At 37.7% G+C, this 16,759-nt stretch overlaps 1 protein-coding gene across 4 annotated transcripts in view; it reads right to left on the bottom strand.

Annotated features, from left to right (window-relative positions):
- The window catches only part of NLGN1 (neuroligin 1), a 739,588-nt gene that overhangs the window by 275,862 nt on the left and 446,967 nt on the right, over positions 1–16,759 (bottom strand). The gene's annotated exons all lie outside the window — the stretch shown is intronic.

Genomic DNA, 16,759 nt, shown 5'->3' with positions numbered 1-16,759 from the left:
ATTCTGGGCTTATCAGTAGCTCAACTTCAACAAACTTTCCAGCTACCGTTGCCCCAACACGAAGGTCCTACCTATTTTACTTGAGTTTCTCACATTCTTATGCAGAAAACTGTTACCTCTCAATGTTCCTTATCTTCCTAAGCACAGGCAGTCACAGGCCTACAAGGGCACTGTGAACACAAATTATTCCAAACACACCACACCCTCACTGTCAGAAACCCCGACTGTGTTGGTTGGTCCTGGGAGTCACCATATTGCTGTTTTCATTTTTTGGGTATGCATATTTTGTCCTTTGCAAGGAGTGAGCTCCAACAGCTTCACTAACTTACTGAGTCTTATCTCTCTTACCTGATGTCCTTGAATGCTTCATTCTCAAGGCAAAATAAATCCCTTGGAGCCAGTGAAAAGGCTTTTGGAAATACAGAAATTAACTGAGGGATCTTGGACTGTGCTTCCCATAAGATAACCTCTTTTGAGGTAAAAAAATTATGTTCTGGATCTGAAGGTAAAGTTATGAGGCAACTGGCACTGGAGACTGGGTACTTCCTTCCTAAATGACTGGCTTTTAAGGGAGCCTCTCTTGTTTTCTTATGCACGAGGAGTCTCGTACTATGTGAAACAAATTCAATTGAAACTAGAGCTCGCTAAGTGAATTATGTTTACATTCAATGAGCAATTTTCAGTGCTCAAGACTATGATGGGTTGTGTGGAGCACATAAAAGGAAAATGTCACATGGTCTTTGCCTCAAGAGTTATATATATCAAATAACTAAAGAACAATTTAGGGGATTCCCTGGTGGCATAGTGGTTGAGAGCCCACCTGCTGATGCAGGGGACATGGGTTGGTGCCCTGGTCCGGGAAGATCCCACATGCCGCGGAGTGGCTGGGCCTGTGAGCCATGGCCACTGAGCCTGTGCGTCCAGAGCCTGTGCTCCGCAGCAGGAGAGGCCACAACAGTGAGAGGCCCGCATACCAAAAAAAAAAAAAAAGAACAATTTAAAACAAAATAATCAAGCATCACTGGCTACTGCAGGTCTAGAAGGAAAGGGATTAAGGGAGCTGGAGTATGTTTCTTCAGTTCTTCTACAAGATTCCTAGACAAGGAGGAAGAAGACCCCTTTAAGAATGTGTAGGGATTATGAAAGGTCACCTAAACACTCAGGAAACGAAACATAAGAGATTTAGGACATATCTAGACCCAGCACATAATTTTTTTCCAAAGCAAAAGACTTTAACTCTTTGTAGTAGCTGTTCTTGGAAGAAAGGGGTTTCTTTAAATAAATCAGTGATAGACTCAGTGGGTAACCTTAGGATATTTCATAAGCTACAGCACATGGGGGAGCATTCTGAACAGACTTGTACAAGAAAGATGACAGAAGTTGGCATTAAACTTCATTTTTAGTATGTGCTTACATGATGAAAAGACTATCCTTAGAATAAGTTGTAGAAGTGGCTTACCACTGAGAATCTTCTTATGGAAAGGTGTTTCAGGTAGAGTACATGTCTCACATCACAAGAAGAGTAAAGGATATATTTGAATTCATTGTCAATACAGTGAATGAGTTGAGCATGAAATGAGGCTATAATGGCTGACCCTCAATGAATCTCCTTGGTACAATGAGTAAGATGTGCCCACTGGCCACAGAACATCTAGACAATAGATTTTTAAAAAAATTAGTTTTGACCAAAACCTAACAATTCATTGGGGCAGTAAAGCTCCATAACTTGCACACAGAAATCAAATGAGAGTTAAAACCCAATGAGAATCATATTCTTCAGATTCACACTGACTGCTACATTCTCTCTTTATTACCTTATTTTAGTTATTATTCTTCAGGAGACTTCACACCTCATAACATTCTTTGAATAAGAAACACAATTTTCCATATTTGCAAATGTATTTTTGTCATAAAATTCATTCGATATATTTTTATTATTACTGGAGGCATTAACATCAGGCATCATCTCTGCCCTTACTTTTTTGCACCAACACTTTCTCTTTCAACCTATTAAAATCCCAGTTCTCAGAGCACCATTCTTCAATAATGTTTCATCACATTGTCAATTGTACTTTTTCATTGATGAAATTACCACTCAATTAATATGCTCAAAACCACTGTCTTAGCCTTCCCCTATGGCTGTTTAATTACTCTTTTCATGTGTTTACTTCAGAGGAAGCAAAAGGTGCTAAAACATGCAAAATAGCATGAGTGACATAGTGGCCTTTAAAAAACTAATTATACTAAATTAACACACTACAAAATGAAGTTCATCCATAACTATCAACCTTAGCTGATATCTAAGTAGTTTTTCTTCCTATTTCCCCACCTGTGCTTATTTGTAAATAGTATTTTGTGTGATGGCACCCTCTAGATGCATGGTTGACCTTTGAACAATGCCAACCCTCAAAAATTCACACATAATTTATAGTGGGCCCTCCCCATCCACATTTCTGCAGTATCCGTGAATTCAGCTAACCATGAATGGTGAAGTATGATAGTATTTACTATGGAAAAAATGTAGGTATAAGTGGACCTTCACAGTTTAAAACCATGTTGTTCAAGGGTCAACTAGGCTTGTTCACGGAGCTCTGTTATTAAGCCTTTTGCACTGAAGGACATTACATTGGTAGTTCTTTACTCAACGCTGTGATCTCTAACATCAAGAGTTAGTTTTCTCAAGCTTCGTCATGCTAGTAGAGATCAGCCCACTCAACAGAAAGGTGGTGCATTTGCTTCTGAATTGAGTTCATGGAGAAAATATCACTAACAATACTCAGTTTTGAAACGTAAGCAGAGGTGAATGTAAGTATGCCTGTATATTTTGAGCTATAGATGAAAACCTCTTTCCATAAATACTAGGAGTCACCAGTTAGAATTTATTTTGGTTTAGCTACCTAATTTTTCTTCCTAGGAATTCCCAGCCTTCAGACTTGTTGAAGGAGCCAGCTGGAAAGTGAGAGATAAGGTTCATATGAAAGGGAGTATTTGGGAGCTTCGCTTTTCACTCTATGTCAGTGGTTTAGGTTGCATGAAAATCACTTGGAGAACTTGTTAAATCACATATTTCTGGATCCCATCCCCAGGGTTTCTGATTCAGTAGGTCCGGTGTAGGTCCTGAAAAATTGCATTTCTTATTTATTTATTTATTTATGGCTGTGTTGGGTCTTCACTGCTGTGTGCAGGCTTCCTCCAGTTGCAGTGAGAGGGGGCTACTCTTCGATGTGGAGCATGGGCTCTAGGTGTGCAGGCTTCAGTAGTTGCAGCACGCAGGCTCTAGAGGACAGGCTCAGTAGTTGTGGCACACGGGCTTAGTTGCTCCAAGGCATGTGGGATCTTCCCGGACCAGGGCTCGAACCCATGTCCCCTGCATTGGCAGGCAGATTCTCAACCACTGTGCCACCAGGAAGTCCAAAATTGTGCTTCTAACAAGTTTCCAGGTGATGCTGAGGCTGCTCAGACCACACCCCGAGGACAGTTGATTATCTCATCTTTTCCAGTGAATAACCTGCCACCTTCTTAATCCATGGACCACGTCCTCCATTATCCTCCCCTACCAAGCATTTTATGCTCTCAGCTGTACTCCCACAGGCTATCTTCAGACCCTATTCATTTCCCTGTTGGTCCACCCAGTTCACTCATTCTCAAGAACGTTTGAAACATTATCTCCTCTGTGAAGCTTTCTCTGTGTTACTTTTCTCTGTGAGCCTCTAATAATTTTGACCTATCTCTACCTCAGCACACTTAAACATATATCTTTCCCACTAGACTGAGCTTTTTAAAAAAATTTATTTATTTTATTTATTTATTTTTGGCTGCGTTGGGTCTTTGTTGCTGCGGGTGGGCTTTCTCTAGTTGTGGCGAGCGGGGGCTACTCTTTGTTGCAGTGCACAGGGTTCTAATTGCGGTGGCTTCTCTTTGTTGTGGAGCAGGGGCTCTAGGAGCACGGGTTTCAGTAGGTGTGGCACACGGGTTCAGTAGTTGTGGCTCGCGGGCTCAGTAGTCGTGGCACACGGGCTTAGTTGCTCCGCAACATGTGAGATCTTCCCGCACCAGGGCTCGAACCCGTGTCCCCTGCATTGGCAGGTAGATTCTTAACCACTGTGCCACCAGGAAAGCTCCTAGACTGAACTTTTTGAAGACGGAAGCCTAGTCTCTCACTTTGTATTCTCAGAACATAGCCTTGAACCTAGTTACACAGCCTAGTACCTAGTACGTAGGTACGTATAATTTCATTGGCTACCAGGATGAATAAATACATTTAAGTAAGATCTGCTTTGTCCAGTTAGATGTTATCAGATAACACCAAAAAAATAAAAAAAAAGTAGAAAACATGTCTGCCCCGAAGGAAAAGAAAGTGAGGAGCTATGCACCTACCCTTCAAAGATGTCCTGGGAGGAAAGGGGGAAGCTGGATTGGAGACTTGCTTTGTCTGAAACAAACTGGAGTTACATTCTGACGCCCAAAATAACTGAAATATTCCAGGAGATGAGAGAGACTAGAACTTCTACTTGGGATCCCCAACCTGTCATCTTTTGCCCACACCAGGCTGCCTCACTCACTTGACACTGCTGTTGTTTTCCATTTATCCAAGGGGTCAGTCAGTGCGGAGGTAGAAAATATAATTCTCATCAAGTTGTTCCTCTTAACGCTGTAAATCTCATTTGGTTTCTGTTAGCAATTCACTAAACTTCACTGCCTTACTTAATTGTTAGTTTGGGGTTAAAACTGCTTTACATCACATCTAGTTTCTCTGCAATCAGTAAACATCTAGGGTGTCCTTACATGTATCGTGAGAGAGAATAATAAACTACACTTCCATAGAATGAGGAGACTGGCTTGAAGTAATACTGAAATTTAGCCCTGGGAATACACTCTCATTGGGTGAGATGATAAAACACAGATGTGGTTATAATCTGAGATTATGCAGCAGCTCTGCCTAGGTGGACTCTCAGCCCCGCCACTTTCTGTGTGACTTACAGCCTGTTACTTAAGCTTCTTGTGTCTCAGTTTCTTAATCAATAAAGTGGGGATAATAATAGTACCTATTTCATACAGTTGTTATGAGCATTAAATGATGTCATATTTGTAAAGTACCTAAAAGGCTATCTGGCATTTAGTGATCACTACATAAGAGTGTGTTAAATACAACCTGTATGTATAAAATAAACCCCCAAAGCCAGGAAGTGTGGAGGAGGCCTGGGGCATGAATATCCAGGTTAAACTATTTGCTTGCTTGTTTTATTTTGTTTTTAAATCCAACCTGGGCTTTACTTATTATGGTCCTGTACTTGATTGACAATTTTTTAAAAGAATAATATTTATAACACTAAAATGTTAATTTCTTGCTTAAGTTAATGAATTGCCACATACCCTTAATAATGAATGACACCAACTATCTCTTTACTGTAATGATATAAAAAAACCAGGCCATTTTCCACATCAGACCAAATAATATATTGTCTACTTTTTAAATGGAGAGTGTATAAAGTTGGTAATCCAAAGGATCATGTATCCATGAATAAGGTCAGTGGCCTGAAATACTGAAGTACACGGCAGTGGTAATGAGATGTAGATTTGCCAGTACATGGATTTCTCAGGCAGTTTCACGAGCCACATCATCAGCCCTTTCTATTGTTAAATGGAATTGCAGATCACTGGCAACAAGACCCTGGATTCCAGCCAGCCCAGCAAGACTGCAGCTACACTCCCTCCAGCTCTCCTTTGCAGGGTGAGATGTTTGTGACTGATAGATGGTAGCAGGATACTGAGGTAGGAGCTGCATTAAGTGGAGCAAACGCAAACTTGGCAGGCAGATGAAATTTGCTAAGCACATACCAAACACAACATCAAGCCATGTGGCAAAACTGTGAGACACTGGGAAGCAGTCGAAATTGCCACCAAGATTACATGTGACAGAGACTGCAGGGCATCAGGAGCATACGAGACGAGACAAGATAACCACAGACCACACAAGGCAACAGGCTGAAGTGAAAGCTTCTGCTGACCATACATCTTCTTGGGGCTCTTGTCTACCTGGGAGCAGCAACGGGGTCAGCAGTTTTGAATAGGCTTATATGACAATAATCAGTGTAATACAAGATGAGCAAACATGATGTTGCGTTGAGTTCCTGTTTGTAGTTTTCAAGTGACAGTTTTCTGTTTGCTGTTTTAATGAAATTAATTTAATAAAATGAAACCAATTCACTGCCATTTTTTGCATCTTATTAATTTCCTTATATTCAAAGAGTAAATGCCTTCTAACAATTGTATTTTCGTGAGGAATAAATGAAGTAATGTGAGTGAAAAAAGGTGTAATGATATTAGACACACAGTGGGTGCTTCACCTGTGATACCCTTCTTAATTCCTGATAATCTCTCTTGTTCTGAAATCATCTACCTCTGAAGTTAACGTTGCTCCTCTAGCATTCTTTTTTTTCCCATTTCCCCTTTGGTAACCGTAAGTTTGTTTCCTATGTCTGTGAGTCTGTTTCTGTTTTGTAAATAAGTTCATTTTATCATATTTTGGTTTCCACATATAAGTAATATCATACGGTATTTGTCTTTGGCTTACTTCATTTAGCATGATAATCTCTTGGTCCATCAATGTTACTGCAAATGACATTATTTCATTCGTTTTTATGGATGAGTAATATTCCATTGTATATATGTACCACATCTTCATCCATTCCTCTGTCAATGGAAATTTAGGTTGCTTCATGTCTTGGCTATTGTAAACAGTGCTGCTATGAACAATGGGGTACATGCATTTTTTTGAATTAGAGTTTTCTCTGGATATATGCCCAGGAGTGACATTGCTTGATCATATGGCAAGTCTGTATTTAGATATTTAAAGAACCTTCATACTGTTTTCCATAGTGGCTGCACCAATTTACATTCCCACCGACAGTGCAAGAGGGTTCCCTTTTCTCTACACGCTCTCCAGCATTTGTTATTTGTAGACCTTTTAATGATGGCCATTCTGACCAGTGTGAAGTGGTACCTCATTGTAGTTTTGATTTGCATTTTTCTAATAATTAGCGATGTGGAGCATCTCTTCATGTGCCTGTTGGCCATCTGTATGCCTTCTTTGGAGAAATGTTCATTTAGGTCTTCTATGCATTCTTTGGATTAGGGTTAGCATGGCACATCTTTCGCCATCCCTTACTTTTTTTTTTGCAGTACGCGGGCCTCTCACTGTTGTGGCCTCTCCCATTGTGGAGCACAGGCTCCGGACGTGCAGGCTCAGCGGCCATGGCTCACGGGCCCAGCCGCTCCACGGCATGTGGGATCCTCCCAGACTGGGGCACGAACCCGTGTCCCCTGCATCAGCAGGCGGACTCTCAACCACTGTGCCACCAGGGAAGCCCCATCCCTTAACTTTTGACCTGTCTTTATATTTAAAGTAGGTTTCTTATAGATACATATATTAGAGTCTTGTTTTCTTATCCACCCTCAGAATCTGCATTTTAATTGGTCTGTTTAGACTATTCATAACTGAAGTAACTATTGATATTGTTGGACTAATATCTAGTTTGTAACTCTTTTCTATTTGTTACACTTGTTCTTTGCATCTATCTGCCCACCCTCCCTTTTTATGCCTTCCCTGGTTCCAAACAGCATTTTATATGATTCTATTTTATTTCCTCTTTCAGTGTATCAATTTTACTTATTTTTTTTAATTTATTGGCTGCATTAGAGTTTACAGTACACTTTTTAAACAAATCTAAGTCTACCTTCAAACAATATCATGCCACTTCTCATGTAGTACAGTGATTTATAACAGAGAATCCTCCATTCCTTCTTCTCATCTCTTGTGATATTGTTAACAGACATTTTACTTATCTATACACTATAATCACCCAATACATTGTTACTATTATTGCTTTAAACAGTTACATTTTAATTCAATTAAGAATAGGAAAAATAAAAAAAAATTTACTTTGCCTTCATTTATTTCTTCTCTGATACTTTTTTTCTTCATGTAGATCCAAATATCTGGTGTATAGTATTTTCCTTCTGCCCAAAGAACTTCTTTTAACATTTTTAATAAAGTAAGTCTGTTGAAAATAAACTTCTTCAGTTTTTGTTTGTCTACAAAAGTCTTTAGTTCTCTTTCACTTTTGAAAAATAATTCTGCTGAATATATAATTCTAGGTTGGTGGGGTTTTTCCTTTTTTTTCAACACTTGAAATATTTAATTCCACCCTCTTCCTGCTTGCATGGTTTCTGATGACAAGCCCCATGTAATTTTGTCCTTATTCCTCTATAGGTAAGTTTTATCTGGCGTTTTTAAGATTTTCCCTTTGTCTTTGATTTTCTGTAGTTTGAATATGATATGCCTAACTGTAGGGGTATTTTAGGTTTTTTTGTTTTTGTTCATTTGTTTTTTATTTTTAATTTTTGGTATTTATCCTGCATGATGTTCTCTAAATTTCCAGGATGTGTAGTTTGGTGCCTGTCACTAATTTTATAAAGTTCCTGAACATTATTACTTCTTCTGCTCCATTCTCTCTTTCTTTCCCTTCTGGTATTCCAATTACATATATATTGCCCCTTTAGAAATCTCCCCTCAGTTCTTGGAAATTCCAATCTGCTTTATTAATTCTTTTCTTCAAGAGAATTTGCATTTTAGTTTGGGAAGTTTCTGTTTACCTGTCTTCAAGCTCATTGATTATTTCCTCAGCTGTGTCAAGTCTAGTAATGAGGCCATCAAGGGCAGTCTTCACTTCTCCTACAATATCTTTGATTTCTAGCATTTCCTTTTTATTTTTTTCTTAGAAGTTTCATTTTTCTGCTTCTAAAGAGTTTTAACCAATATTCCCTTTTTTAAATTCCAATTTTATCCTCACTTCTAGAGATATCTAATTTGGTCATTTCCTGAGCCTTTGTGGATTCTGTAATTTAAATTGGGTTGATTTTGGTTTAGGATTTAGTTTCCTTGGTAGTATTTAATCATTTATAATTTGTTCATCTGCTTTCCAAATTCCAAAATTTTATTATTTTCCTTCTACCACCCTTTCTCTCCTCCACACCCCTACCCCATCATGGATATAGCATTTTAAAATATCCTTTACTGTTATTTTATTATGCTTTCAGGAGGAAGAATAGGTAAATATATGTTTATTCTGTCATCTTTGACCAGAGGTCAATTCTTCTTGAGGTCAGCAGTCACAGTATAGTGTATGATTAAGAGCACATGCCTTGAAATGAGACATACCTTACATGGAGATTCAACTTGGCCACAAACTACCCACGTACTTCTGGACACAGTACTGAGCCTCACTCTCCTTCTCTATACAATGAGGTTAATAAGAATATCTAATTTAAAGAGTGGTTATAAGGATTAAGTAAAACAGTGAATATATTATCCAGTGCCACAAAAGTGTATACTATTATTAAGAATAATCATAGCCAACACCCATTATATATTTATCATGACCTATACAACGGTCTATGAATTTATGTATATTAACTCATGATTATGATTTTTGAAATTGATGTACAGAACCACATTCCCTTATCCTCAATTTCATAATTCAAAGGTATAAAAATCAAACTTTTAAAATTCATTTGACAGCAAAACTTGACCTGACCTGAATTTATTTCAGGGCAAAACTTGACCTGAACTTATGTTAAGTCTCAGTTCATGCCATATAGTGTGAATATTCATATGTTTTGTTGCAGAAAAAATAATACAACTGTGATAAATAGTGTAGCACAGTCTCCTTAATGGTGTTTCTTATGCACTGTATTACTTCCAAAAATCTGAAAAAAAAATGGAATTCTGAAATACATCTGGCTCCAAAAGGACTGTCACCCTGTGTAAGTGTTTTATAATCTTCCTCCCTGAACCTTATGTGCTAGCCATTTTTTTGTGTATTAGGGTAATAAGTAGAGCTGTGGAGCTCAAGATGAGAACAGAAGTAGATACATTAGGAAGAAGAAAAACTAAACAAATACAAAGTTTGAGAAGAAGGTGTGAGAAAGAAGGGTTGGAATTGTTGAAAGAGTCCAAGAAGATACATTTTGGAGGGAGTAGTTGCCAGGATGAATAGGACTTTGGGTAGACAGCTGGGTAAATGGCATTTTTCAGAATTCCTGCTGGGTGCTATACTATGATACAATTTCAGTATAGGCTTATATTGCTTCAAAGGCTTGGTGAAGTTCAATTTCTGTTTTAGTTTTTCTCTATTTTTTTTAATGGAATTGGACCTAACTTAGCCAAGTTTTATTTATAAGTTTTATAAAACTTATTTATAAGTTTTATTTGGCTTACCCTTTTCGCTATATTCTTTTTGAACACCTCCTAAGACAATCAGTCTCTCACACAAAACTGCTACTTAATAAACATCTTTGAATTGAATTATAATGATCCTTATAGCATGAATACATTGTGGAAATATTTAGTATAAAAGCAGTACACAATATAGAAAGAGGGTAACATTAGGAACAGAGGTTTTGTGAGTTTGCTCCAAGTTCTGCCTTTGTTGTTAATAAACTGTATAATAGAGGGGGTTTTGTTTGCTTATTGGATCTCAAGGGCAGAGAATTGGGTTAACCATTCCTAACATTTCATGGCACATGGTCATGACAAGTATCCTAAAACTATTTATTTATTTATTTCCCCTTTTATTACTGACCACTTCTTTTATCTAATCTTCCCCCACCTCAGACTCTATTATGCTTGTTATGTGTCTTCAGTTATGCTTGTAAAATATGTAGTAGTATTTTATGTTTATCTATTCCTTATTTATATGAGTAGTGTTTGTGATATAGTCTACATTTTAGTTGTGTTTTTTTCTTTTTTTTCCCCTACTTATCATTTTTAAAATCAGCCATATGGCTGTATGTACATGTTGGGTTATTAAGATTTTAAAAAATCATCTACATTAATTTTTCTTTTCATCTAAAACTATTTATTGGTATCAAATATGTTCAAGGCACAATAATGGGCATAGTGTTTGGCCTCTACAAATAGAGGATTAAATAAATGACTATATGTGAATTTTTTTTTCATTTTTTTACTAATTTAAATGTCTAGTAAAAGGCTTAAAACTACTGATAAAATAGCCTCCTTTCCCTCTTATATGGAGATATTTCCCACAAAATTCAAGTTGCTGTCTCTTTGTGACTTTTTAAATATAGGAGTTTTGCATAACTAAGTTCTGCTATGTAGCCAGTGTCACAGAGCAGTCTTATAAATGCTCCTCTGCAGCAATAACTTTTTCTCCAGAAAAACATATCCAGTTTATACTCCTATCAACAGAACACAAGTGTTCCCAGCTTCCCACATCCTCAGCAATCCTGATAGTTATTCTTTTCTAGTTTTTGTCAATTGAATTGATATAAAATGCCATCTCGTTGTTTTAATTTGCATTTTTCCCTCCTTACTAATGAGTTTAAACATTGTATTATATGCTTATTATCCATTTGGGCTTCCCTTTCTTCATCTTTCCTTTCCTAAATATTTTGCCTATTTTCTCTTGGAGTCTCTGGAATTGTTCTTGATTTGAAGGCGTTCCTAATATGTTCTAAATAACAATCCCCTTTATCAATTTTAGATGCTGAATATATCTTCTGTTAAGCTGTGATCTTCCTTTCAGTTTTGTGTATAATATTGTTCACTGAAAAGAATATCTTAATTTTCTCGTTTATGCTTTGTATTTTTGGTTTGTGCTTTTTGAGTCATGTTTAAGTCATATTTTGTAACCCTAAGTCAGAAAGATTACAGGCTAGTTACTTAAAATTCTCGGCAATGGGTGCCCTCATTTGGAAAATCTAAGTTTGGCCTATGTGCTTGTTAATCAGTTGTTCAAAACTGGATTTCTAGAAAAATCTACATAATATTATGATTAGTCAGAACTTGGAATGTAGTTAAATAAAATAATGTGTGTAAAGTATCTCTAATTCTTGGCCCACAGGGGGCATATACTAAACAGCAGTTATTATTATTACTATTAGAAGAGATTATTAGCCAGAAAGAGTTGAAGAAAGAGCCATCTGGGCTCATGAAAAATGACGGGTGTGATTTAGAGGTAGGCATTTAATCTTTATTTGTTTATCTTTGCAACTAAATGCTGATAAAATGGAATGTGTTTATTTTCTCTTTTAAAGATTTCTACGTGAAAGATGTCACAAACTCCAAATGGCATCACTACAGAGCCAACTATTTAACTACAGCTAGACTGACAGTACGGTAGTGACTTTATATTGTCAATAAGCAGATAAAAGGATTCAAGGAGTCTTTGGTGTTTATGAAAGACTTAATTCATGGTGCCCTTTGGTGGGGAATCTGACTTTTACCAGCCTTTTCAATGCTTCTGATAGAAGACTTAAGAATCTTTCATGACTCTGAATGATGACTTTTTAAAAAAATATTACTTTATTTAATTTTTTGCCAGAAATGCCCTGGGGAACTCTATGGAGGGTCACATACAAATGACTGTCTTGTGTACATGGAGAAAAATTTTCTCAGTGGGATATAGAAAGTGTAACTCTGCGATGTCATATATGAGTCATAAACCTAAAGTATCCCCAATCCTAGCCTCTTTCCCATTCCTAAAAATATAATTGATTCTACCCAGAAGATAACCTGTTTTTCTGAAGAAAGACATGGTAGCCCTGTGGTCCTCATTGCATGTATTACTCATTTAGCAGGCTAACATTTACTGACAGGAATCATGGGACTTCTCTCTTTCTATTCCCCTAAATAACTAACACTCCAAGCCTTATACCCAGCAGATACTCAAAAAATATTTTCTGATTTATGGATAATCTATGTGTTACTGTGGAAGTTTAACTATGGTCAAGTCCATGTTATTATTATAGGGCTACAAGGAACACCAGGGAGCTATGAACTTCTGGATGTAGTAGAAAAAGCTCTGGTGCTCTGGATTTTTGCAATGAACACTAGTTTTATCTTCTGTCTACACTAGTATCTGTATATACTCATCCACAACTTGTGATGTTACAGGTGTGTTTTATTTCCTAAGTGTCTACATGTGATGAGTGGTATACAAGGAGTGAGGGGATGCACTGAACAAAACCCCCTGAAATGCTAATTGGCAGTCGACCCTTCCCATTTTCCAGATCAGCCTGCCTTTCACATAAAATCCACAGCTGCTGACTGCAGGGCCTGTCACTGTTACCAATTCTGCCTCTTCATCACACAGCATGACTTTTTTGCTCAAACTTACCCAGATTCGAATTGTTCCATTGAAGTGGTCTGGCTGCTGCTGCTATTTCCCAGCTATTAACATAGGCATTACAGAGCTCCAGCCACTCGAAGACTGCAGTCATCCTGGACGGCAGCCACTTGAGGGAGATCTCAGACAGATGGCTGTTTGCAGAGAATTTAACAGCAGTGCCTCTCCACACTGCAATGATGGATTTCCACCTCAAAGGAAGTAATGGGTATTAATTCCCTTGAGATTTCACGATACTCATTCTATGCCTTTCTACCCATATCACATTCCTCACCCTTGCAAACAGGAGGCAGATGCCAGCATTTCGGATGCCTGTGAAGAGGGAGCACCTGTGATTATCAAAAAGCCTTGTACGTAACCTGGGAGAAGGAACCCGTCTCCAAAGAGAACCCCAGCTCCTGCAGATACCAGGACTGGGACCCTAGAATCATATATCTTTGCAGTTTTTTCATCGGTAAAATGGGGATGATGCCTCTCTTACTTCTTCTTTTTTTATTTTATTTTTTTTTGCCTTTTCCTTTTTATCTCTCAATGACTCCCCCTTCCAGTAATTTATGGTAGTAAATTTTCCAGTCGTATTTAAAATATCATTTTAGAGTTTTTCATTTTTAAGTAAACCATATGCAGAGAAAAGTGCTCAGATCTTAAGTTTAGAGCTTAATGAACATTCACAAGGTGAACAAATCTGTGTAACTGACACCCAGATCTAAAAGAAACCATTACCAGCACTTTCAAAAGACCCTTTTTGTCCCCTTCAAGGTCCTGTAAGGTTTTTTGTTTGTTTGTTTGTTTGTTTTTTAAGGTCCTGTAAGGTTTTGAAGAGCAAGCCAGTTGTACCCAGAAGATTTAAAGAATCTTGAGAAACTTTGTATCGGGGACAAATGATACATTGTACATCAAATGAATGGTCTTTAGAAGAAGAAATCTAGAACCATGATTTCTCCAACTTCCGTCTAACTCTGCCTCAGTACTCAGGGACAGCAATGTTTCAACAATTCACCCCAGGACTTTCACTCCAGAGATTTCTTTCCTGACTTTCTGGAATAAATATTCAGTAAACTAGATTCTTTAAAATCTAGTTTAAAAAGTTACTCACTCTCTTGCATCTTCCTACAAGCTAGTCCATAAATGGTGTCTTCTCAATGGGGAATTCATGCTTCAAGAGGAAAGATAACCCACCACCAGCCATAACTGTTGGCCTAATGTTACTTATTAGACATGGATTCTGTTGTGACACAGTTAGATAACTCAGAAAAAATTTTAAAAATCTCTAACCATTAGGATTTATTTATAAAGACAACCCTAAGATTTTTATGTTATGTAAACTTGTATTGGTACAACCCTAATTATTCAGTTCAACTTGGGGTATAGTCAATGAGACTGACTGAAAATTTTAAACTTTAATTATTACTATACTACATACGTAATTACTAGTTTGTTGTCAAGTGAAGGTACTTCAGAAGATAAGTTTGAATGTTCTAAAATTAGCATAGCAATTGTTTACAGGTATATGCAGATTTAAGGTGCTTCAAAAATTAGTTATTAACTTAATAACCATGCTTATATTATTAATTTTCTCTGTAAAAAAACATTGTCCTCTTTATGAGGATAACGATACATAACTTTACAATATATTTCCTATCTGACTTATCATAAATTATATATTGTTTGAGTCTGACTTAAGGAAGATTTATTATTTAATTGGTCTTAAGATAATAGAAATATGAAAACTATATGTCATTAGAAGAGAAAGAAGAGAAGGCAAAAAATTTGGAAATAAATACTAGACATATTTTAATAAAGGGTTCTCAAGATATGAACTCATACAAGTATATGAAAATAATGTGTTGAAAATCATACAAGCCCCCAATCTCTTTGTTTGTGTACTCACAGCTTTTGAAAATTAAATGCTCATGTATTCCTCTTCACCTTGTAATTCTAGGATTTTCTAGATTGTTTTATGTCATGGTAACAAACATACGCTAAATTTCAACTCAGCCTCAGAGCAAAAGGCTATGTAAAGCAAATGGAATAAACAAAGGGAGCTGCTTCACTGGGTTTGAAGAGAGACCCCAGGGCTGCCCATCTGATGCCAGGGAATGCTAGACATTAAAAGGAGGTTTATTCTAAGCAGAAATCAAGCAGGCATGCACCAAGAAATCTAGAGACATCAGAAGTTTGCCAAAGGTGGCAGAGATCTCCACCACCTACTGGCCATCTGTAGAACACCAAGCAACAGAGCCTAGAGAGGGAAAGGCAGCATCACGGAACCCTCCCCTTGGACTTGCGCCCACCCCCGTAACCCAGGTCAAGGTTCTCACTCCCATGTCCACCTGTAGGCATTGCTCTTGGAAGAAAATGTTCAAGGGCCCCTCTAAAGAAACTGGAGATTGCCTTTTCCAGAAACTCCTTCACCTGGACACTGTTGTTTGCAAGTGACTGAAACCCAACTCAAACTATCTCATGCAAAAAAAAGAATGTATTATTTCATGTAACTAAAATCAAGAGAAGAGCTGGACTTAGAGATAACAAACAAGAAATGTGATGACCTCTGGGTCTCTCTCTCTCTCTCTCCCCCGTTTCTCTCTCATCACTTTTCTCTGACTCTGTGCATAAAGATCTATTCTCTCAAATCTGTTTTCTCCACACACTTAGAATCATGGCATCTGGCAGTTCCCAGGTGTGCATCTTCACCTGAATGCTGAGAGGAACTGCCTTACTTCTTACTTCTGTTAGTTTCTATTACCTGGCTTCCGATATGACTGTGTTTCACAGAATAGTAAAATTAAAATAAAAAAATATATATATATGGGAAACCAAAACAGAATTTCCATCTAATTGTTTTCCCCAGAAGAGATATAAAAAACAAAACAAGGGCTTCCTTGGTGGCGCAGTTGTTGAGAGTCCGTCTGCCGATGCAGGGGATGCGGGTTCGTGCCCCGGTCCGGGAGGATCCCACATGCTGCGGAACGACTGGGCCCGTGAGCCATGGCCGCTGAGCCTGCGCGTCCGGAGCCTGTGCTCCACAATGGGAGGGGCCGCAACAGAGAGAGGCCCGCATAACGCAAAAAAAAACAAAAACAAAACAAAACAAACTTTCTTCTACTAACACTCACTTCATTAAACAAAAGGGTATTTTTAACTCAAAGAAGAGAGAGTTTTATAATCTCAAAATAAAGGGCAGTTCTTTAAATTGAATATATTTAGCCTTAAGAAAGTGTTACTACTTTATTTTTTCCATTTCACCCATGAATGTCTCATCACTGACCAGCACCAGTCCTTGTAAATCATCGTTCAGTGATACCAAGAGATATGAGAAAAATATTGTGGGGACGTGCAAGCGGTATGAATATATTTCTCTCTCCATACAATCTTGTTTTAAGTTTATCTTCACACTGACGACCCTTCTCAATCCATTAGTTTACCAGATACCAGAGCCAAGACAGGCTCGTCGAAAGGAAGAAATCAAGGGGGAAAAGCAAGCAAGAAAAAACAATTAGGTAAAGAGATAAACTCAGTGGTGAAAATCATTTGTGGGAAAGGTGTGAAGC

Source organism: Mesoplodon bidens (genome assembly GCF_964165515.1).
Source record: "Mesoplodon bidens genome assembly, chromosome: 5".
Lineage (NCBI taxonomy): Eukaryota > Metazoa > Chordata > Mammalia > Artiodactyla > Ziphiidae > Mesoplodon > Mesoplodon bidens.
Note: the sequence above shows the minus strand (reverse complement) of the source record. Positions and strands in the feature narration are given on the sequence as shown.